We start from the raw sequence: 24,695 nt of genomic DNA on the forward strand, positions 1-24,695 counted from the left end.
CAGTGTCTGACTGCAATTCTTTGTAAGACCAGTTTTCTCTAAGACACCCGGGGGGCTTTCCAATATGTCCTCCCTTTCTCTTAAGCTGGCTCTTGTGGGCTCTGCTCCTGCCATCAGAGACCTCTGTCCAGCCAAACCAAGTACTCACAGATGGGCTGTGAAGATTCAGAGAAAGAAAAACATATCAAACACTTAGCCCGTGCCTGGTGCAGGAAGGTGCTAGATGCAATGAAATAGTCACTTGTGACAGAGATGATCACCTGTGCCCCAGAAGCATCCAGAAAGACTGTGATCAGGGAAGGAGACCCTTAAATGAAGTCCTAAGAGGTGGGTAGGAGTTAACCAAGTAAAGAGGGGGATGAGAGGATTCCCTGTCCCCAAGCCATCTCTTCTCCATACTGAGCATGCCCAGCTCCTGCCACACACCCCTCCACCGTGGCTAGTATGGTTCTGCTCCTTATTGGCAGCGCCCATGATAGAGCCTTGAGAGAACATAGCACAGTGTAGAAGTATGTGGGGACTAGAGCTGGATATTCAAATCCAGGCCTCATACTGGCTGTGTGACCTTGGACAAATTACTTGACCTGTCTGTGTTTCTGCGTCCTTATCTGCAGACAAGGGGATAGTAACAGGGCCTATTTTGTAGACTGGTTGTGAAGATAAGGTGGGATAATGCTGGGGCACTTGGATGGCTCAGTCGGTTGAGCGGCTGATTCTTGATTTCAGCTCAGGCCATGATCTTAGGGTCCTGGGATTGAGCCCTGAGTTGGGCTTTGTGTTCAGCGGGGAGTCTGCCTGAGATTCTCTCTCTCCCTCTCCCTCTGTTGGCACATGTGCACACATGCTCACGTGTGTGCTCTTTCTCTAAGATAAATAAATAAATCTTAAAAAAATAATAAAGTGGGATATGCCTGGCAAGAGTCTAGACATGGTGAGTGGTCAAGAACTGTACCTATGATCATGGCTGGGGCTTGACACTGTGCCAGCCCCAGCTTCTGCTCAGCCCAGCATCCCCTGATGGGTCAGCCATGGTTCACAAAGCCTGCTCCAGTCCATGAGCTCAGGTGGCCCTGTTCTACAGAGAAGGAAATGATGAGAGCTCAGAGAGGCCAAATGGCATTTCTGAAACCCTGCAGCTAGTCTGGAGCAAACTCAGCCGAAGGAGACAGACAGGCAGTTGCTGAGGGACCAAGGGAAGGTGTGGGGGGAGCTCAGGGCTGGAAGCAGGAAGCAGAGGAGACAGGCAGGGCTGAGTGGCGGGGTGAGGGGAGGCAGGTTCCAGCAGGAAGAGGAAGAGGAAACCAAGCAGCATCCTGAGGGGCAGTGGAAGCTCTGGTCACGGGCATCTGGCTGTCCCATTAGGTCCCTGCAGACCTCTCCTGCCTCACTTCTGCATCCTGAGCTGCAGCAGAAAATCCCTTTGCTGAGTCACCCAGCAGCTGGAACAGTCGTGGGGCTTCCCGAGTCTTCCTGTAGAGGTGGCCAGTTTCACTCCCCTGCGGAGCCGCTCCTCGGAGCCTCAGCTTCTGCTCTGGCCTGGCTTCCAGCTGATTGCATACCCTTGGGTAGGTTGCTTTACATCTTTGACCCCTGACTATGCAGCCGGGGTTCCATCATCAGAATGCAGCCCCCAGGAAGCCAGGGACTTTGATAGACTGATTGCTGCATGTGCTAGAGCCAACAACACAGTCAAGTCCATGATGCTCAGAGAGCTTTTGTCAAGTAAGTGAATGAATGAATGAATGAAGGCTCAGCCTTAGTCTGAGGACAGTAGTGGAAACCAGATGAGTAAATAGGCAGCAAAAGGAGAAAAAAAGACAAGGGATGTGTAGATGGAGGGAGGGAGGGAAAGACTCAAGTTTGGGTGAATGGAAGAAAGGGTGTGGAGATGGAAGAAAGGAAGGAAGAGAAAACGCATAAATAGATTAAAGAGTAGTTGTATGGAATGGATGGGTGGAAGTAAGAAAGGGTGAAATGGTGGATGATGGATGGATGGATGGATGGGTAGATGGATGGATGGTTGGTTGAATGGATGAAAGGAGGGATAAAAAGGTGGAAGAATGTAAGGGAAGATAGGAGGAAGAATGGAAGCATGATTGGGTGAATGGATCAATGCTTAGCTGTGATTCATGGATAAATGTAACAGTTTTTGTGCCACTTGAGCTGGCTGGCTTTCTCACAAGGCATCCTGGGGCTCCCAGGTGGTCCTGCCATGGTACATTTACACTGCACATCTACTTGCGGTTGTTAGGAAAAACTAGAATCCTAGAGATGAGTCAGTTCAATATGTTCAAGGGGGAAATGGGGCTCAGGGGGCTTGGGCAGCCTGCCCAGGTCAGAGCCAGTTCCCGAGGTATCTGACTGGAACTTGGCCCTTCCACCTCCTTCCAGAGCTCTGCATTCTACTCTTTGATTTGCTCAATGCTTCTTCCCAGAAGGAGGCTCATTCTGAGCAGCCCTGCCTGTCCACCAACCTGGGAGAGATTTTTTCATGGAACAAATGAGAAAAGGAAATGATCTCAACCTGGGGTTGAGGCTGGGGAGGCCTGAGCGAGGCAGCTGCTTTTTCACACTAAACGTGACTCCGGGCAGATTCCTGAGTGGCAGGAAGAGGATCTGGTCCAGTGCCAGCTTCCCAGCCTCCTGCCAGGGCCACAACACAGGGAAGGTTTAGGTAGTAGCAGGGAGCCACCTGGGTGCCCAGAAAACCCTCAGGGAAGGTGAGGTGCGAGGCCAGAGTGCCTCTCATTGAACTCAGGGCAGGGCCTGGGGCTGGAGGCATCCATGGTCCCTCTGCCCCGCCCCTGACGTGTGGTCAAGGTCCAAAGACTGACCTTCTACTTGTGTCCTCAGTCTTATATCCTCAGTAGCACTCACCTCTCTCTCTGAGCTCTTCACCCATAGATTTCATTAATGAAGCTTCCAGAAGATGCATGGACACCACACCTGTCCTGTATCCCTGCATCCCAGTGTGGGCGGCAGTGACCAAGGGGAGCCATGCCTGGGAAGTCATTTGCTCCTTTCTCGGCTCTCCTTCCATGCAAAGCCCCGCTCTGGGACGCCTGGTGGTTACTCCCCTGGAACATCCACCTTTTCCTCTCATGGAGACCTTGCAGCCCCTTGAGGGGAGGACCTTCGGGTTTCTACTATACAGACATGGACCCAGAACCCAGTGCAAGAGGTCAAGTGAGGTCACACAGTTTAGTTACCCAGGGGTGCAGATTGTGGAAGGTACTGTCAATGAGAGGTAAAGACTTCACTTTCTTAGCCTCTCTGTCTAATTTTCTAAGTTCTGTTGCATGGTTGTTTTCTTTAGGACAGCCGAAGGACAAAGCATGTATTTTTGAACCAGCAATGTTTTTAGTGTTTTCTTTTTCTCCCTTTCTTCCTGGGAAACAATTCAGGGCTTTCTTTTCATGCTTCATGACCATAGTGACTGAAAAAAAAAACAAAACTCTGCTTTGGAAAATCCAGGGAGAGTCCAAGTTTCCTAGGGAGGCTGGCCTGGCTGGTGGGGTGCAGGCTTTCTCGCTTTCTTTGGTGCAGACGTGGTTGGCCAGTCCCCGCCGGTCAGCCTCAAACACTCAGCCCTTTGTGGGCCTCATGCCCACTGCGGTTTTTAATGTTGTTATGTTTCAGAGTTAAGAATCTGTGGTTTTTAATTGCACCTCAGGATACTACCTGGCTCTGTTCTCAACAACTGCGCCCCTTACAGGCCGAGCGGAGAGACTCAAGGTAAGGTTTGAGGCTCTGTCATGCTGGTAATCCATGAAAAAACACACAGAAATTTGTATTTATTCAACCAGAGATGTCCTAGAAACCTTTGCAGAGAACTAGATATGAATTCCAATTTTAAAATATTATGTTTGTGTAAATTAATATTTGAGTTGGACAAATATACAGAAAAGTCCGATAATCCTGTGCTTTGGGACGTTTTTACTGCTTAAGAGTCCGCCCTTCTCATGGGCTTCCTTGAGTCTGCTCTTGACACTTACGATTTCTTTTCAGCATCGCAGCAAGTGCTCACAGCACACATATTTAGGACAGGGGTCAGAAAAGTTTCTCTATCAAGGGAGAAATAATAAATATTTAAATTTCACGGGCCCTACCGTCTCTGGGGCGGCAACTCAACTCTGCACAAAGCAGCTATAGGCAAAAGTAAACAAGTGGGTGTGTCTGTGTTCTCATAAAACTTTATTTACAAAAGCAGACTGAGGGCCTGATTTGGCTGTTGGGCTATATTTTGCCAATCCCTCTTTGGAAAGAGGACAGACATAATTGACCTGTATGGTGAGGAGGTTGAGATGTATGTGAATTAGTAGAAGGACTGCATAGGGTTCAATGTGGAGAAGACTCAGAGTTGGACATCCCCTCTTAAAAGATTAAGGGATGGGGGGTGCCTGGGTGGCACAGCGGTTAAGCGTCTCCCTTCGGCTCAGGGCGTGATCCCAGTGCTCTGGGATCGAGCCCCACATCAGGCTCCTCCACTATGAGCCTGCTTCTTCCTCTCCCATTCCCCCTGCTTGTGTTCCCTCTTTTGCTGGCTGTCTCTATCTCTGTCAAATAAATAAAATCTTAAAAAAAAAAAAAAGATTAAGGGATGGGAGAGGGACCACTCAGTGGTCCCAGAGGCAGGCCATAATGAGGAGGGGAAGCTACTGGGGGTTTATTTTCATTCATGAGAAAGCAAACCCCATAAACAACAAAGGGGTGAGTTCCCCATCATTAAAGGCATGCAAGAAAAGGCTGGGGCATGGGAGAATTTAGCTGGGTGTTCTTTAATGCTCAATCTGCTCTTGGAGTCAGAAGTCCTCTGCTTCTGCTCAGAAATCTCCATGGCTCCTCTATGGCCCCGGTTTTGCTCTGAGCGGATGCCAAAGTCCCCGCAGAGACAGACCGACAGCTCTGCACGTCCTGCTCCTGCTGCCTGCCACTCCTCCCCCTCCCCCTCCACTCCTGCCCTGCTGGCCTCCGGGCTGCTTCCTGAGCCCCAGACACACGCTCGCCCAAGTGCCTCTGCTCTGGCTGATCTGTTTCCTGGAATTCTGTCCCCAGACCTTCCCATAGCCAACATTTAAATGGCCAACTGGCATATATGTCACCCCCCAACCCCCATACTCTCTAGTCCTCTATCCTACGTTACTGTTCCCCTTAGCACTTACCCCTGCTTGATATGCCTTTGAGTTTACCTATTTATTTGGCTGACCTGTTTATTCAGTGTACTGATTTGGCTGTGTTCTCCAACTAGAATGTCAGCTCCACAAGGAAGGGACTATTGTCTCTGGGTCACTACTGAAGATGGCAGGTTGTATTTTTCAAAGATGGCTGCCACCACACGTCCCACCCCACTGGCTCTTCTTGCAACGTGATTCCAACACTCACCCCTTTGAGTAGTGGGGTCTCTGTTCTCTCCCCTTGAATCTTGGCAGGCCTGTGACTGTGTCAGAAATGATGTTGTGTGACTTCACAGATTGGGTTTGAGAAAGCGACCGAGCTCTGTCCAGTTCTGTTGGGATGTCCATCCTGGGAATCCAACCACCATGGTGTGAGGAAGCCCAAGCCACACAGAGGCCACGTGCAGAAGCTCCAGCCAACGGTCCCTGCTGAGGTTCCAGCTGGCAGGCAGCCTTGATCACCAGACACAGGTGCAAGGAAGATTTCAAAATGGCTCCACCCCCAACCACTGTAACCACACGAGAGGCTCCATGTGGGAATTGGCCAACCCCCAGAACTGGGGGATGTAGTCATAGATGTTGTTTGAAGCCACTAAGTGTTGGGGGTGATTTGTTATCTAAAGAACATTCAGTGACAGCACACTGGTGTGGTGTTTATAACTCTCATGTTCCCCACCTCAGTGCTCTGGAACCCCACATAACACTGTCCCCTCGCTGGAAACCAGCCCACCTCAGATGGGTTCCTGCTGTTTCTGCACATTTTCCTGGACACTGCCTACCTCGTGTGCTCTCTGGAAGCTTGCCCTGTGGCGGGGGGCATGGTCTGCCCTCTTCTCTGGAGTCTGCTGAGACTCCTTCTTCTGGCTTAGCTCTCTGCTGAGATCACTGCTGATGTGCTCCAGGCCCCAGGAGGCATGGAGACATGGCTCTCCCCAAGCTGTTTCCCCTCCCTAGAGTGGCCAGCAAGATGCCCTGCATGGAGGCTGAGAGCTCTTCAGTCATTGTTCTTGGTACCGGTGTCCCAGACACTGTTCACCACTCTGGACACCTCTACCACCTGCAATGGGAAACAGAGGCACGAACTTGTGTTTAACTCCCAGCTGCCTCCACGTGATCCAGGAAATCTTGCCCATCACCAAGACCACTTTAGGCCCTGCAGCTAAAAATGTGAGTCCAAGAAGGAGAAAATCCTTGCATCCTCCTTGCCTTGCCCCCCACCTCTGTGACACTCCCTTTTCATGAATGTTCTTTCCAAGATGATTGGCAGCACCCATCCCATTCAAATTTTACCTGGCAAATGTCCCAGTGCCCAACCAAGATGTGGTTCAGCATGATGGTCCCAGCAAGTGATCCCCAGAGAGCCCAGCGCTGGTATTTTCCTGAAAGTCTGGTCTATCTACAAGCACCCAGTTCTACTTCTTTTCTTTTTCCAGAGTCCTCTGGCAGAGGTTGGGGCAGGTTCCCCTGCACCTGCCCTCTGTCGGAGAGTTAGTTGCTCAAGGTGCTGAGAGCCAGGGCAGGGCTGGGGCTAAAAGTACAGGCTCCAGAGTGAACCAGACCCAGGTTTTCATCTGCTTTGTGGCCTGGGCCAAGTCACTTACCCTCTGTGGTCTCTGAAAGGGGGAAGTGGTCTTTCTGGGGCTACCATGAGGGTCAGTGAGGTAATGTGTAGAATGTGCTTTGCATGGCGCTTGGCACATTGTAGGCTTTCAATCAATAGTGGTTGTCACTCTTGTGATGTCTTGCTAAGGTCGTGTAGCCAGTCAAGGCACAGACAGCCCTGTGTCCCTGCCTCCGTGCTTCCCCTGGCTGACTGCACCCCTCCTCCCATCATGCTTGCACACTCCCACTTCCTGGGGCTTCGTTCTCTCCTCACTGCCACCACCTCTAGAGAGACAGTACAGGGAGGTCCTCAGGGCCACAAAGCCAGCTTCCCCTGGGGCTTCCTTTCTGGGCTTACAAATCAGAAGAAGTTCTTCCTCTCTGCCTTTGCAGAAAGAAGGTTCCAGAAAAGGAGGACATGTCACCATTAGGCCTTTGACTCAGGGTCAAATGGATCAAGGCTTGGCTGCTAGAAGCAATATGAACCGCCAGAGGACTTGGGGTATGCAACTCTGCCCCTTACTAGCTGTGTGACCTTGGGCAAGTCCCTTTACCACTTTGAGCCTCAGTTTTGTCATCTCTGAAATGGGCATAGTGGTACCAGCCCAGGGCATCGGATGCTTCTGCTTTGGTCTGGGGCCTCCTCTTCTCTGGAACCAAAGTCTCTTTTACCTCCTCCCTAAAAGAAATCTCATGGTGATGATGTATACAGGTTTGCTTGCTCTTCACTTTCAAGCACCTTGAGGCCTGGGACCTCTGCTGTGTCCCCTGTTAGTGGCTCCACATGCCTCACAGGACCATATACAAAGAAACCAACCTGTGTCAAAGGAGCCGATGTTGATGGATTTGTGACCTCACAGCTCCCGCTGGGACTGAGAGCCCAGAAGAAAAAGGCCCGAACTAGTGCCCCAACCAGGCAGAGGTAGGGGCAGGGGCAGGCCAAGGAGGGGTGCTCTTAGCTCACCTGGCCTTTGGAGAATTCTTAGACAGTGGCCCAGGGGCCAGCCCAGCTCAGAGCACTGCAGGCGGGACTAACTCAGAGGATGACCAGCTGCCCCACTTCCCGGAGTCCTAGAGCCCCAAAGGTGCCTCAGCCAGAGAAATGTCTACATTCCACAGGCCTGAGATGTTTTACTTTCCCCAAGAGCTTCATCTTGTAATCTTTGTTATTCTCGTTGTCATCATCCAATAAGCTTACGTAATGCTTATGATACACCGTGGCTGTTGTAAGTGCTCAAAACATGTGAATTCACCTACTGTACCCACTGTACAGCATGGGTGCTATTCACTGACCTGGGGCTCACAGAGGCTGGGTAACATGCCCATGTCATGTGGCTAATGGGCAGAGCGGGGCTCTTTGCTTCCTTCTGAGAGCAGCAGCTGAGAGCAAGGTGCAAAAGTGTTCTAGGCCCATCCCCAGGCACAACTGTTAAGTTCTCTTCTATGCCACCTGGGGCCTCGTGAGCTTTGGTTTTTTCATTTGTAAATGGGGACAATAACGGCCAGCTCTAGAGGCACGGGGCTGGGTACAGGAAGGAGCTCAGTACTAGGAAGGAGCTCAGTACTCAAAATCTGGCCTTCTCTCCTTCCTGTCCACCCCCTGGCCAAGGCTGGCTCCGAAGTCCTCACTGATACATTTCTGCTGGAACAACATTCTGGGGTGGAAGGGGGGTGAGAGCAGAGCCAGGGAGGAGCCTTGACTCCAGGGCTGGCTGCACTGTGGGGCAGCTCGAATGTGCCATCCTCAGGCCAGGGAGCGTGTGACCAGACCTTCCCCTGTAAGGCAGAAAGCCTTGGCTGGCCCCTTTAAAGAACACTTGGCCAGGCTCACAGCAACCCCAGGGCCTGGCCCTGAGCTGTGGGCTGTTTGCCAGGGGAGGGTGACCCCGGGTCAGAAGGCCTCCCCAGGATGACCCACCCCCACCTTTGAGGAAATCCACTCTGTTCCCCAAAGGATTCCCTGTGTGAGTGTCCCGCTGGCCAAGGTACACAGGCCTTTGTTTGTGGAGCCTGGGGTGTGGGCAGGAGGGGAGGATGGGGCTTGGGCCAGGAGGAGCACCTGGCCTGGTGGAAGCCCATTGGGCACGTGCCCAGGAGTCCTGGATATCCCTGGAAATCAGTTTCTGGCCCCCAGAACCCTACCCCTGGTCCTTCTGGGTCCTCTGGGTGAGGTGAGGCCTAACAGGGACCTCAGGGTCGAGAGGCAGAGACCAGAGTACAGTTTGCCCTTCTCCTAGAGGAAGGGAGCCAGGGAGGGTGGCACTGGCTGAAGGTCACACGGGAGCCCTGGCTGCTGGCCACCGTGGGCTGGGCCTGTCACGGGAGGCCTCTCGTGCACTGAGGGCTTCAAGGTAGCCCTTTGACATTCTTTGCAAAGGAGGTGACAGCCTTAGGCATGACTGAGATATCCACAGGGCTAAAGGAAGCTCATTTTATGGCCACCAGGGAGGGTTCCTCACTGGAGGCACCCCCGTTGGCCCCAAAGCATGTACATGCAGAAAAGAAATCCTTTACCTAGCTCTCAGCTACCCCTGGGGTTCTGCCCATGGAGGGGGCTTGAAAAGCCATTACTGATTGATTGCAAGCATTCAAAACAAGACCGTGATTTTTCTAACCCTATCTTGATATGTCTTGGTTTGGTAAGACATATCACTAAGACCCTTAAAAATGACTCTGGTTAGGGTTGTTCTCCACCTCCGTGGGCCTGGGCCTGGGGACTTCTGGGCGAGTGGCCGGGCAGCCTCCCCCCGACTCCCCACCCACCCTAGGGATGGTGGGAGGGTGGCGAGGAGTCCCATCTGAGCCAAGTGCTGATGTGAGGGACAGGTGGACACCTCCCAAATCAGCCCCGTGCCGAAGACAGCCTCTTGGCTGCCAGGCCTGTCTCAGACAGCCTCTCTTCTGTGACCTTGGGCCACAGACCCCTACCCCACTCATCCCCACTCCTGCCTGCGGCCTCAGTGTCTCCACCTGAGCCTTCAAGGGGCTGAGCTGAGTGACCTCTCTGGTATCTTCCAGCCCTGTCCCTGCATGGCAAGGACACCATAGCTCGGTCCTGGGGAAGCCCCTCCGATGTGGGGAACTACCTCGAGCCGTCCAAGGCTTGAGCTGCCTCAGGAAGGAAAGAAAATGCTCTTTAAGTTGTCATAACAGAGCGGGCCTCCAGGCACCTCCTGTTTACCGAGGCTGAGTAAATACAGCCAGGCCCTTAGCAACAGGCACAAAGGGGCCCTTGTGCCTCCCGCTTGCCCTCCCTCAGCTCCCGCCCTGAGCTCAGCCCCAGCTGGGAGCACTGCGTGAGGCAGGGTGGCCTGGCTCAGGGCCACCTGCTGGGTGACAGTGGTGGGGGCGCCTGGGGTGTGTCAGGGAGCCAGGTCCTCAGGGGTCCCCGTCTTCTGTAGACAGGAGGTTCTGGCCTATTTCAATATGGTTTGTCAGTCAGGGATGGAGCAGGTAAACCTTATACCAAGGAAGCGGGGGGTTCAAAGTCAGTCTTAACTGTGACAATCTAGGCATGTTATGAAGCTGCCTTGAGCCTCAGTTTCCTCGTTTGTGATCAGAGACTACACCTGCCTCACCTGGCCACCTGGGCACCAAAAGAGATGAATGTGCATTCCATAAAACCTGCCCTGCAGACAGAGGGAAATGCTTCGGGCCAAGGGGCAGACCAGGAGTTAAGAGTCAAGGATAAAATGTCGAGCACTAGAAACACCCAGAGCCCCCTTTGAATGATGAGGAGTCTCGCTGCTGGAAGCCTGCTCTGGGCAGGCACTGGGGGGCAGGCAGAGAGGCCCGTACACCTGTTCCCAGAGACCCTCACCGTCTACACAGGGGATAAGGCAGAGGATGACGAAGGCTGATTTCTGTAGTATGTAAAGTGTTACCACAAATCAATAAAAGGATGACTGGCCTTGTTGAAAAATGGGAAAAGATGAGAAAAAGTAATTCATAAAAAAATGGCTGATAAACAACTGGGGAAAAAAAACCCCCAACACTACCAGTAACAAAAATGAAAACAAAAGCAACAGTGAGATTTTCCTTTTTCCCCTCCCATTAGATGATCGAAAGATTAGAAATGTTTCTCTGAGTATTTGCAAGAGTGGGGGAAATGGGTGTCTTCATATACTAACGCTCTGCCAGTTACTAACTCTGGACCACTGCCATAAATTTCCCTGGGGCCTCACCTTTCTCATCTGTAAAATGGGCATGACAGCACCCACCTGGCAGGTTTGTGGGAAGATTAAATAAGTCATTACGGATAAAGTGCTCTGGACAGTGCCCAGGCAAGAAAAAGTGCTTAATACATGGTAGTTATTTATTTGTATTATTACTGTTGGTTTAAAGTATAAATTGGTACAACCTTTCTAAACGCCAATTTGGAAACACGTATCTCACTTTTAAATGTGCCCACTAATTCCAGCTCTAAGAAAATAATCAGACAAATGAGCAAAGAACGATACACAGAGATATTCACCCGAGTGTGGTTTGTGAACACAAGACATTGGAAATAATGTAAATGGCTGTGAAGAGGGAGCAGAATAATTAGATTATAATCCGCCTCTCCGATGGAATACGGCCCAGCAACGAGATCAGATTGGGTAGACGTGTTCGTATTGACGTGGAAAGTTTTACATGTCACACTGATGGAGAACAAAGCAGGTCATGTGATGTCTGATGCAAAAAGATGGCATTTCTGGGAGAGTGTAAACAGATTTGTAGGGTGTCCGAGCCCTGAAGGACGCATGCCAGGATATTCCCCAGCGTGCTAGCGGCAGTGTTCTCTTAAGGTAGCTGATATTTTCTTCTTTATACCTTTTATACTTGTTTATACAAACAAGTATAAAGTTGTTTTTAAAAAGTTTATTAAAGCTATTTTTTTTTTTCCGATAATGTTCAAAGGCTGTTAAGTGCTGAATGGAAACATGGCCCGGTCTCTGCAGCTGGACACGGCCCAGCGCGTGGAGGGACTTCAATCGGGAGTCTCCGTGGGGACAGGAAAGGTGTAGTCAGTCCGCGGGGAGGGGGAGGCTCCATCGAGGGCAGGCACAGAGGACAGGGAAGGGCACAAGGTCAGGGCCAGCGGACACTGCTTGTGGTCAGGACTCTGGAGGAGTGCGGGCGGGGAGGGACGAGGAGCGGTAGTTCGAGAAGTAGATGACGCCAGGTCACGGTGACCAGAAGGCCAGAGGCAGGGTGTGGGTTTTATTCAGAAGGGACAGGGAGCGGGGGCAAGGCATGGGCCCCGACCTGGCCTCTCTGCCCTCTTTTGGTGGCTGACGTTCAGGCCTCACCGCTCTGAGCAGGAGAGCCTTGGAAGGGAGGGGACAAGCTTGCGGAGGTAGGGGGACCCTCACCCACCACCAGGTTCTTCCTGCTTGAAGCCTGCGGGGCTGTGGCCGTGACCGAGTCTCTCCCGCCCAGTAGAGCCCGAGCCACCCCATGACGTACGGGGAGAGTTGTGTACCTGCTGGGACTCGGGGAGCCTGAGGAAAGGGCTGGATTGCTGTGGTCAGCAGGCTTTCCCATCCCAGAGCCTCACAAGGACCATGGGCCACCCCCAGAGCCATCCGATGGCAGCCCAATTAGGAGCCACAGTGTCTCTGCCAGGGCATCGTATAATTCTGGGAGCTCCCAGGCTCCAGGCTCCATGTTCCAGCCATTTCCCCAGTTGGCCAGAGTTGCACCACGGACATTTTGGGGCTCAGATGATTCCATGTGGGGTTTGTCCTGTGTACTGCAGGACGGCCAGCAGCGTGCTTGGCCTCTATCCACCCCTGCCAGATACAGTGACCCGAGTGTCCCCCACCCCCACCCCCCGGGTGGCACCATCGCCCCCCACTGGGGGCCAGGGCTTCATGGGGACCTCTGTGGCTGCCAGTCCCTCTCCAGGACTGAACACGCCTCCAGGGCTGGATCTCCCCAGCCCCACCCCCAGCCTGGTGCAGGGAAGGCTGAATGCGAGCTCCAGCCCCACCTGCTCTGGATATTGGCCCGCTTCTCCCCGCAGCACTCCCCGTCTCTCCCCTGCAGCGGGCCTCCCTGGCCCAGGACGCTGAAAGCCTCCTTGTGCCCTCCCGCCTCTCCCAGCTCTGGTGTGCAAGTCGCCAGGGTGGAAGGAACCAAATCCTTTGAATGCCACAGCCTTCTGTGGCCTTTTCAGACAAGGGCCCCTCATCGCTCTGGCACATGGGGAAGCCAGCCACTGACACGCCCGTGGTGGGGACTTCTCCTTAAATCACTGCACAGGCGTCCTTCCCGCCCAGGCCCCCCTGGCACTGGCTGTCTCCGAGGGCAGGGCCACCAGAAGTAGCGCCGCGTCCTTCACACCCCAACGCACTTCTGGGGGGCTAAGCTCTCAGAACGGGAGCTGAAAGCGTGCCGCAGCTGGTGTGCCTCTCCAAGGGTGGGGAGGAGACAGCCGGGAGGGGTCCTGCGCTGGCACAGCCCCGTGAGAAGCGGGCTTCGTGTGGGGCTCCCGCAGCAAGCATCCCAGGGCCAGGATCCGCGCCGAGGGGGACTTGTTTCCATCTCAGACTCGGATCTGGAGGGATTCTGTCCCATGCAATGCTTGGGACAAGGGAGCTGTGGGGCCAAACAGAATGCAAGAAGCCGTTCTGTCGGGCAGGTGGGCGGCAGGGCCCGGAGCACGTTGAAGGAAGGAAGCCAGTGACAGCAGCCAGGCTGGCGCAGGGTGGGTAGGGAGCTGAGAGCACGAGCAGGTGCAGGGACCCCCCCAGGCTGGGCATGGGGGTGACACGGTCTTGTGTCAGGAAGGGCTACTTCCCAGAACCCACGGCCTGGACCAGAGCTCACAGGGCACGCAGGGCCCCAGCAGAACTCAAAACCAGGGTGGGCAAGTCTCAGGAAAAGGCTTGTCTCAGGTCCCCAGAGAGGAAAGGTTGGATCCTGCCAACCAAGCCTCACTGTCCAGGCTCAGCTGTGACTGTCCCTCCTCAGACCATATTCGCTGAAGGGAGGACAGACTCACTTTTATCCCAGAATGTGCCCGACAGGCAGCCAACCTCAACAAAACCATCTTTACAAAGTGTCGCCCCCTCGGAGCTTCTCAGCTCCGCGCGGTCCCTGGGCTTCTAAAGGACTTCCCGTTTTTCCGGAGTGAAAGGGGATTCTGGGGCTCCCCGGTGACATCATTGCATGCAGGCAGGCAGGCGTTTTGGTGAGGGCTGGTGAGGAGCGCTGGACCCTGGCAGGCATGCTGCCGCTGAATGTGGCATGGTAGGAAGGAACAGAGGCCACAGCACTAGACGTCTGGGTTCAGGGATGCTGGACATTATGACCAAGATTCTGGTGCCTGGGTGGGCACCACCGGGTAAACGGCCCTCTCCTGCTGCCGGCAAGCTGGCTTCCGCCATAAGCCTGCTCCTGCTTGGGCTCACTACCTTTATGGGCACAGCTGTATTGGAATTTGGGGTCCCTTTCCCTCCTCCCCAGGGACTTCATCCGCCTGTGCCTTCTGTGTCTTCTGTCCTCACATTGCCCCCTGGAGGAGGGATGGAGGTGGAGCTCATGGCCAAAGGGGCACAAATGCCAGGCATTTTACCTGGTCCTTCCCCTCCTCTTCTTGGCCGTCAGAATCCTGATTTGGTTCCAAACAGCAGAGTGCTGGGGCCCCGGGGGATAAATCTTGCCTCACTCATGGTCCTGTGCCCCTTTGCCAGGTTCTCTTTTTCCTGGCCTCCCCTGTCGCTCTAGATGGCCAATGACCCAGTTCCAGGCAATAAAATATAAGGGAAAGTCTGTGGGGAGGGAGGGGGTGGGGACTGGGAGAGCTTTTGTTTCTTCATAAAAGGGGCAGGTATGAAAGGAGAGTTCCCTTCGGGCACCTCTCCTCGTCTTTCCTGCTGGAATGCAGACATGATGGCCAGAGCTACAGCAGCCATCCTGCAACTATGTGGCACCAGGTTAACACTGAGGCTGATGGGCAAAGAGATGGAAAGCCTGGGTCCCTGATGACCTCACAAAGCTGCCGAACCACCCAGAGGTCCCCTATGCCCGGGGTCCTTGTACAGCAGCTACTGTACTTGGGATGTAGCTAGATTCTTATACTTGCAACCGAACATGTGAGGGAGTCAGGGAGGTGTGACCTGCTCAGTGTGAGTGTGTGTAAAGGACCTAACATGGTGGGCACTCTCACCACCATGTGTGTGTGTGCTTACACATACGGACATGTGCGGACAGGTGACGGATGTGTCGTGTATATGTACACGGGACCTCTGGGGTCAGAGTGTGACTCAAGTCCAGGTGCTGTGACTTGGTCTGTGTCCTTGGGGCTCTTCCCTACCCTCGCTGAGGTGCAGCTTCCATCACTACCGGGGAGAGTAAGGATGACTGACTACCTTGGCAGTTAATAGTCAAGCGTCAAGATAAACCAGAGGTAGGGCAAGTGCCCCGGCTCCACCTGGCAGATGGAGAAACCAAGGCTCAGAGAGGTTAAGGGATATGCCAGAGTCCTGAGCCAAGCTGTGGCGAAGCGGGGACCTGAAGGGGCATAGGTAGGGGGTGTGTGTTTGTGTACAGGGACGCATGTGCAGGGGTGTGTGTGCAGAGTGTGTGCAGGGGTGTGTGTACAGGGGCACATGTGCAGGGTGTGCGTGCACAGGGTATGTGCTAGGGTATGCGTGCAGGAAGTATGCAGGAAGTGTGCAGGGGTGTGTGTGCACGCAGTCACACAGGCCAGTCACATAGACGCTCCCAGACTCCCAGGCTCCAGCAAGGCCGTCCCTGTGCGACACACAGCTCCCTCTAGCTCCCTGGGGCCCCGGGGCCTCCACAACAGCAGCCTTCTGCTCCCTTCTCCAAAACAACTTCATCATCGCACGGGCAACAGCTCCCCGGGGATGGGCCACCTCCCTCCTGTTTACCACCTGCGTGGGCCTCCCCCTGCCGGGCTGCTCCAGGCTGCCACTAGCCAGCATTTTCCAGGCCCCAAACCCTTTCCCTCCTAGCATCTTCGAGGGCCAGCTTTGGTGCAGCTGCTCCTGAGAAAAGCTTCCCTTTCCTTTGCTGCCAAGAACCCCAAAACAAGGAGGCCTTCCCAGCCTTCTCCAGCTGGACAGCCTGAGGGACAGGGGTGGGGACCCGTGTGAGACAGAAGGAAGGCAAAGGAGGTCAGAAACTCACAGGGATGGTTCCAGGCTCCTCACCCCACCTGAATTCTCTTCCTTGTCCAAGCAGATCTTTCAGGTTGCCCTGAAGACAGAGATCCACTAGGACCTCAAGCTCCAGTCCGGAGGTTGCCCAGTCATGGCAAACATGCTGGAAACCGTCCTGTTCCCACCTTACCCTGAAGGGTGCCTTTCTCTTCCTCCCTACTCCTTGTCCTCACCTCTCCTTCCGCATCTCTGGTGGAAGGAGATACAGGCCCCTCACCACCATCTCCTCCAGTTCCTGAGCCTCAGGCCTCACCTCTATGATTTTCTCACAGCAAACACACTGTCCTGTTGTCCTCCCCACCAGGGAGTCTTTGATCCAGCTTGAGCCCTGAGCCAAAAAGTCATTAAAAGAAAGTACAGCCAAGGAGAGGAAAAGATTGCTCTTCTGACAGGACAAAGCCAAACACTGTCACGTGCCAGGGCCGCTGGCTTTCTCCCAGGAACTCAGAGAGAACTTCTGGGGATAGGGGCAGGGTGAGGGCCAGGGAAGGAGGCAGGAGAGCAGTGGCTGTGGCCAGGGCTTTGCGGTCCAGCTGGGGTGCAGAGCCCAGATGCATTCCTGCCTCAGCCTTCAGCGGGCACCCAGCCCCTTGGGGACGGCCACCTTGCAGGGGTGGCTGCCTTGGAGGCCTGGCACGGAGCAGGCCCACGTGAGGAGGGCCTCCTGAGGCCTGTGCTGCTTCCCACAGCTCACAGAACTGTTTGAGAGGGGACGGTCACCAGACAGGCGACCAACTGAGGCTTGGGAGGAGTGAGCTGCCTGACATCGCAGTTGGCACACCCTTGGCTGTTCCCACATCCCCCGAGGTCCCCATGCCTGCCCCCCACCTGGCTTATGGAAGACAACTCAGCAGTAAGGATAGCGTCCTTCAAGAGCCTCACCTTCTCAGTCCCCAGCTGGAGAAACCGAGGCCCAGGGCTGGAGCTCTGGTGGGACTGGGGCAAGAGCAGAACCTGGCTCTCCTTGCATCGCGCCTCACTGAATGGCACAGCTGATGCTTATTGGGGGCTTACTGTATGTGGGCTCGTGCTCTGAGCTTTCAGTCTATGATCCTATTTGGTTTTTATGACAAATGGATACATTAGGTGCCTTTATTATCCTCCCATTTACAGATGGGTGAGCTGGGAGGGCAAGAGACAGATCCAAGGTCACCCAGTGGACACATGGTGGAGTCGGGACTCAAACCCAGGGCAGCTGACTCCAGTGTCCATGGCCATGGCCTCCTAGGAGGGCCTCCTGTTTTAAGTGTTTTGCGTGTATTCTCTCAGATCCTCTGTTTCTTCTATGGGGTCTCAGGCCGAGCACCCCGTTACTGCACAGCTCAGCCTGCAGCATCTCAGTTCGGAGCCAGGCCTGCTGGGTGCCTACGATGAGCCAGGTGCACCGCAGAGGAGCCCCCGTGCCCGTCCCCGTGGGCCTGGGGGTCGGGGAGGGGCAGGGAATGGTGGTGTCAGCTGTTCTCAGGGGAGGGGAGCGGAAAAGAGGGGGAGGACAGGAAGGGGTGGGGAGAGAAAGGGTGCCTGGGTCAGTCCTCTGCACAGCCCCGAGTCAGAGAGCCTTGCCACCCGTTTTGCAGATGAAACCAGGGGGCATTACTTTGACCAGAAGCACAGCAGCGAGGGAGAGTCCCTCCCAGACCTGCTGGTTCCAGGACTAGACTCACCCCCCTGCCCCACTTTGTCATTCCTTCTGGCTGTGGGGGCAGCGCCCACATTACACCCTTTCCTCTGCCCTGATAGACTTGGTGCCCGGTGCTCTCAGGGAGAGCCTCTGGCTCACCTGTGATGCGTCCTCCTGGGGGGAGTTGGGAACGGCTGTGCAGGAGGCCCCCTCCTATTGGGGTCCTGAAGCAGGGGCAGAGCGTAGAACCCCCAAGGCTGAGGACCAGGGGGCCCCGGGAGGAGATGACAGGAGGAAGAGCCCTGGGGGCTGGGCCTGGGCGCACCCTGGACAGCTGAGTACCCAGGGGCCGGCCGAGGGTCCCGAGTCTCCTGCATTCATCACGCTGTCTCCCCTGCCCCTGACCCCTGCGGAGGCTCGGGGCTCTCTGTGGGGAGAGGCAGTGAGAAGTGCTCTCCTTTCCAGAGACCTTGGTGGAAAGAGTGGGGGGCGCAGATGGTCCTGGCTTCCCATCTGCCCCAGCCGCTCCTCAGCCGTGTGGCCCTGGGTACGGTTCTCAGCCTTTCCAAAGCTTTGGCCTTTCCGCCTGGCATAGGGCATGTATTCCTCTGCTTGTGGGGCCATGACAGAGTCCCACAGACCGGGACTTAAACAACAGACATTTCTTGTCTCACCAGCTGGAGGCTGGAAGGCCCTGGTCAAGGTGTCAGCAGGGCTGGTTTCTTCTGAGGCCCGGCCCCTGTCCGGGGCCTGACACACGTTATCACGATGACCCTCACAGCTCAGGGGGTGCAACCTGCAGAGCCCATGGAGATGGAGGGTGCCTGGCTCAGTGGGCCCTCGGTCAGGATGTGGCTTTCCAGAGCCTGTCCTGTCCCCTGTACCACAGGAAAGGGCAGGCATGCCCAGTTTCTAGGGCCCGTCTGCACCCGTGGGCCAGCAGGCACAGCCCAGCGCTAGAGGGGACAGGGCAAAGTAGTGGAGCGCTGTACTTCCCAGATGGAGAAATCAAGGCACAGAGGACCCGCGCAGGGTACCCACGGCCACACCACGGCAGGGGGCTGCAATGCACCAGGGCTGGAGGCCCGGCCTAGGGAGAGGTGGTGCCCCGGGGAGCTGGGGGTGAGGAGGTCCCTGGCTGCTCCACCACGAGCTCTTGGCAGCCTGGCTCTTGTGAGGTGGGAGACAGGAGGTGGGCCTGGCCTGAGCAAGGGGAGGGGCCCTGTGGCCCCGGTCCATGGGTCCATGGCCCCTGCCCGAGGCCCTGCTCGGCCAAGCCTCCACTTCCTGAGCTGGCCGCCAGGACAGGCTGGGCTGCTGAAACCCTTCCTAAAAAGGAACTGGGCTGTGATGGCCCTGGCTATTTTTAGACAATTGTGTTGAAAAATCCCCAAAGTACATGTAGCATCATGCTTTTTTTTTTTTTTCTTCAAGGAGTAGAAAGAGAGGGAATAAGTGGATCCCTCCTTCCACTGGGAGGGACCCCACAGAGTCCCCTCCTTGGAGGGGCTGTGGCCAGGGCCCTGCAGCTATCCGGCCATGAAGTTAAGGAGCTCAGGACTTTGGGCCAGGAGTAGGGCTCACACTGTCCCCCACCTGACCCTGGGCTCTCAGAGGGTGTGGGGCACGTGGGTCACCCTGCGCTACAGGGGAGGAGACTGGGGCCATGCTGTTCTTGTCCCCATACTCAGGCTGCATGTTTTTATTTCTTCTTTTATGTATTTATTTTTAAAAGATTTTATTTATTTGAGAGAGCGAGCGAGCATGAGCAGGGGGAGGGGCAGAGGCAGAGGGAGAAGCAGGCCCGACATGGGGCTTGATCCCACGACCCTGGGATCATGACCTGAGCAGAAGCTTAACCGGCTGAGCCACCCAGGCACCCCCACATTTTTACTTTTAATTTAATTTAATTTAATTTAATTTTAAGTTTATTTATTTACTTAAATAATCTCTAAACCCAACATGGGGCTTGAACTCATGATGTGTGTTCAAGAGTCACATGCTCCCACCGAATGAGCCAGCCAGGAGCCCCAGGCTTCACATTCTTAAAAAGCAGCTTTATTGAGGTTTGATTGGCACCGAATACACGCATATATTTAAAGTGTACAGTTTGATATGTTTTGACACAAGCATATGCCCATGGAGTGGTCATTACAGCTGAGATAGTGAACGTACCCATCATCCCCCGGTTTCCTTCTCCCCTTTGTGACCCCTCTCACCCGTCCCTCTCCACCCGCCTCACCCCCCACCTGCCCCAGGCAACCACCGGTCTGTGTTCTGTCACCGTAGATGAGTTTGCATTTTCTAGAGTTTTCTGTAAATGGAATCACACAGTGCGTTCTCTTTTGGCTTCTTTAGCTCATCATTGTTATTTTGAAATCCATCCACGTTGCCCTACGTCTCAACAGCTCCTTCCTTTTTCTCCCACCAGCACCTCATTGTGGACTACTCCACTCTGTTTATCCATTCATCTGCTGACGGCCATTGGAGCTCTTTCCAGTTTGGGGTTTTTATGAGGAAAAGCAGCTCTGAGCATTCCTAGACAAGTCTTCGTATGGACAGCTATTTCCTTTTCTTCGGGGACATTCCTTGGAGAGGAATCCCTGGGTAATTCTCTGTTTCACTGCTTTCGAAAGTGGCTGTACCAGTTTGCAGCCCCGCCAGCAGTGCAGAAGGGCTCCGATTCTCCACATGCTTGCCAACACTTGTCGTTGTCTGTCTTTTAAAGACAGCCATCCTAGTGGTGAGAAGTGGTGTCTCCTTGTGGGTTTGATGTGCATTTCCTTCATGACTAATGGTGTGGAGAATCTTTTCCTGTGCTTGCTGGCCCAGATCTCACTTAAAAAATTTTTTATTTTGGAATAATTTTTGCTATACTGAAAAGTTGTAAAGATAATACGGAAACCCCTATACCCCTCATTCAGTTTCCCCTAATATCAACCTCTCCGATTACCTGGGACGTGGCATCACTAAATAACCAACACTGCTATGTTACTAAGGGTTGAACTTCAGACTTTGTTCAGACACCACTAATTGACAACATTAGTGTCCCTTTCCTGTTCCAGGATCCCACCCCAGAGCCCACGCCACATCCCATGTGGTGGTCATGTCTCTGTGGAAGCCTCTGGTTCCTGTCAGTTTCTTAGACTTTCCTTGTTTGTCTTGTTCTTGACGGTTTGAGGAGCATTGGTCAGATACTTTGTAGAAAGTTCTTCCATCTGGGTTTTTCTGATGTTTTCTCATGAGTAGACTGGGGTTATGGGTGTGGGGGAAGCAGACCCCCTACGTGAGGTGCCTTCTCATCCCATCCCATCCCATCCCATCCCATCCCATCCCATCCCAACCCATCTCATCCCATCCCATCCCATCCCATCCCATCCCATCCCAATCCCATCCCATCCCATCCCATCCCATCCCATCCCAATCCCATCCAATTCCATTCCATTCCATTCCATTCCATTCCNACATCCCATCCCATCCCATCCCATCCCATCCCATCCCAACCCATCGCATCGCATCGCATCGCATCCCATCCCATCCCATCCCATCCCATCCCATCCCATCCCATCCCTTCAAGGGTACATGCCACCCACGTGACTTGCTGCTGGTGACATTGGCCTCGATCATGTGGCTCAGGTGGTGTCTGGCTGGCTTTCACTACTGTGCTGTCAGTATTTGTCCCCTTTCCAAACTCTGCTCTTTCAGTGCGTGTCATTGAGTCCAGCACAACCTCACGTGTTCAAGCTCCTGAAGCCTCACTTTTATTTGAGAATCTTCTATGCCTGGTACTTCACACTGACATGTCACTTAATCCCCAACTCTACCACTGTCCCTTCAGGAGAGGTCCCAGTAGTCCCTAAACTTGGTAATGTTTAAGGTTTCCTACAAAGGATCAGGGATCATTTAGTGAAGCCCTTTCTTGCCCTTTTTACAAATAAGGAAACTGAGGCCCAGAGGGAAGTGACTCATCTGTGTTCACACCGCTGTCAGAAGTAAAAGGATCTCAGGGCCCCAGACCAGGGCAGAGATGCAGAAGGATGCCATGGCCCAGAGTAATGCTCAGTAGGTATTTATTGGTAGATGAGGTGAGTATATATTGAATGCATAATTAAAGACACCCATAGGTGATAAGGTTTCTCTGTGGATACCACAGACACCTGTCACTTCCTAGTTACCTCCACAAACTGGGAGCAGGAATGAGCGATGCCGAAGGGCAGACAACCCCACTCTCCCCTGCTGGGAGCCTTGAATGCCCAGGTCATACAACCGAAAGGCTAGAGGAAGGCAGATGTGGGGCGTCAACTGGCTACAGATGACCCTCTGAGTTGTCAGTTAGGAAGTGGAACCCCCATGGTGAGGAGACGCAGTCACATCTCACATGTGAGAGAGTCAAGGGGTAGGGTAGTTTATCATACATATCGAGGGCGTGGTTTTTGCCCTGGTTCCTGCAGGGAGGCAATGGAATCAGATGGCTCCTGGATGGAACACCGGTTGTGCTATTTGGCAAGTCACTGGATCACTCTGTCTCAGTTTTCCCATCTATAAAATGGGGATAATCACCGCATCTACCTTTTGTGTTACTTTTAATTACTTTAATAGACATCAGCAAGCTCAGTGCAACATAGATATGTCAATTTTGATGTCCACCTAGAGATGCCTACTTAACACTTAAAGAAGTCGAATCCGGAATCCACACTCCCGGGCTGGCTGGTTAGCACCTGAAAGACTCTAATCAGAAGCCCACGGTCTAAGAGGCAGTTATTACCTGCTTATCATTATGTTATCTTCCATCAGGTCCAGAGGGTTTGGGGATGTCCCAATGAGTACAATGGATACGAAAAATGCTCTTTTTTGGGGGGGGGTGTTAAAGTGTGGATTAATCCACAATTAGTGTAGATTGGATAGCAATAGTGTACGGGCACCTCTAAGGTAGCCAGCCCTCCAGGGGTAGACCAGGACCAAAGACTCGATCTGGTTCTGTGTCCAGGTGCTTCTGATTCCGTTGCCTGATCTGACCAGGAGGGAAGCTGACTTCCGAATCTCACCATCAGAATCTTGTTGTGCCAGCCCTTTCCTGGGAGTGCTGCACGGTGCCTGAGATGCCCGAGAGCTGGGACCCCACCCCACCCAGACCACGGACCTGCTCTGACACCTGCTTGCTGAGGGCATGGTCTGCCTGCGCTTTGCAAGGCGGGCTGTGGGGCAGGAGCCCAGAGCCCTCACTGCCCTTAACGCTGGGCCCCCGCATAGAGCCGCCAGCAAGTCGAGCCGATCAGCTGAGCTTCATGACGGAAGTTCACAGACCACCTCATAGAACTGTGCGGGTTTAAAGGAGGTAATCCACGGAAAGTGTGCAGGGGGGTTCCCGTACAAACCAACATTCCCCCTAGAAGTCTATCCTGAGAGAGATCATCAGCAGGGCTGGGGGGAAAAAATGTGAGTATGTGAGTGGCTAAGAGTGTGAATTCTAGAGTCAGGTGACCTGGGTTCGACTCCTACCACAGCGCCACCCAACCTTGGGCAAGTTTCTTCAGCTTCTGAAGAAGCTTTCGTTCCTCATCTGTACCAGTATCTGTGGCAATGGTATCCGCCTCATAGGCTTGTCATGAGTATTGGAGGAGTTAATCCGAGTACAATGCTTAGATCAATGCCTGGTGCATAGTACAGGCTAGTAAGTGCGAGCTAGCCTTCATCACCCCGCTGCGAGCGGTATGACAGCGCACGACTACTTCAGTGGCTGACAACAGAGCAGGCTGGATAACTGACAGCGCATCCGTGTGATGGAAGTTTATGCTGTCTTTAAATCGTCTACCGAGTTCAATGACAAGGGCCTATGAAGTGAAAAGGTCTATAAGTATTATAGATAGTCAATTTCCCACTTCATTAAAAAATACCCTGACAGGAAAATGCTGGAAGGCAATAGACCAAAATGTTGAGAGGACAAACACTAGATGGTGAAATTTAATGACTTTAGTCTTTTTATCTCTGAGACCATCCATAGGCAAAATCACGGCCCTCGGAGATGTCCACGTCCTAATCTTTGGAGTCTATGAATAGGTCACCCTCCACGGCAAAAGGGACTTTGCCGATGGGATTAAATCAAGGCTCCTGGTATGGGGAGATTATTCTGGATCATCCAGGTGGGTCCAAAGCCATCACAGGTCCTTACGCGTGAAAGGAAGAGGCAGGAGCTGGGGTAGGAGGAGGAGATGGGACACAGAAGATCAGAGGTCACAGTGATTCACTGCTGGCTTTGAAGGTGGAAGGAGGCCGCAGACCAAGGAACTCGGGTTGCCTCTAGAGGCAGAAGGAATGCAGCCCTGCTAATCCCTTGATTTTTGTCCTGTGAGACCTATTTCAGACTTCTCTAAGCTCGTACACGTGTTGTTTTAGGCCACTACGTTTAGTGGCAATTTGCTACAGCAGCAATAGGAAATCAATACGGACGGTATGTATTTTATAATTGTAAAAGAAAAGAAAAAGGTGTTTTTTGTTTTTAATGTTGTGAGTGAACTAGCTTCATTTCCACATGGGGCTGTGTGTCCGCCAGGGCAGACGGGGACTGCCCGGGTTCAAGATGCCGCTACCGTGAGGAGAAGTTTGTCAAGTGTCTTCCTGAAGTTGAAAGCCAGAGAATTCATGACATTGCACCGAAGAGTCCTGTTGTCTTTGAATTCTACCTGGTTTCTTATTTAACTTATAATTTTTAAGACCACTGTTGGCTAAATAAAAATCTTTGGAAAAAGTAACATATATACATTTTAAACAAGCTAGTGAATTTAAAGGTGATCGCACGGTCTCGTCTTAGAGAATGGATGCTTTCTCCCCGCGGTGCTCAGACCGGCAGATCCCAGCTGCCAGCCAGCGCGTGGGCCACCCTTTTGCACGCTGCAGAAAGCACAGAACCACAAGCTTGTTGGCCACGCTTGGCTCTCGGGAAGTCTGCACACAATCCTCTTTGAGCCAGAGAAGGCTAGGCTCCGACATCTCTGCCTGGTGGGCCCTTTCCTGTGGCTCAGTGTCACCGCCCCACAGAGGTGTCCCCTGACCCCCCAGGCTCAGGTAGCTCTCTACCCATCACTTAGAACTTTCTCTGGCTGGGGGGGTGGGGTGGGGGTGGGGGTG

At 53.5% G+C, this 24,695-nt stretch overlaps 1 long non-coding RNA gene across 2 annotated transcripts in view; it reads left to right on the top strand.

Moving 5' to 3' along the window:
- The window catches only part of LOC117796050, a 36,813-nt gene extending 25,114 nt beyond the window's left edge, over positions 1 to 11,699 (top strand). For both annotated transcript variants that reach the window (XR_004620390.1, XR_004620391.1), the window contains 2 exons: positions 3,640 to 3,735; positions 5,471 to 11,699. This is a non-coding gene — a long non-coding RNA (uncharacterized LOC117796050). The remainder of the gene's footprint in view (positions 1 to 3,639; positions 3,736 to 5,470) is intronic.
- The last annotated feature ends 12,996 nt before the right edge of the window (positions 11,700 to 24,695 follow it).

This window comes from Ailuropoda melanoleuca, chromosome 14 (assembly GCF_002007445.2).
Source record: "Ailuropoda melanoleuca isolate Jingjing chromosome 14, ASM200744v2, whole genome shotgun sequence".
Taxonomy (NCBI): Eukaryota; Metazoa; Chordata; class Mammalia; order Carnivora; family Ursidae; genus Ailuropoda; species Ailuropoda melanoleuca.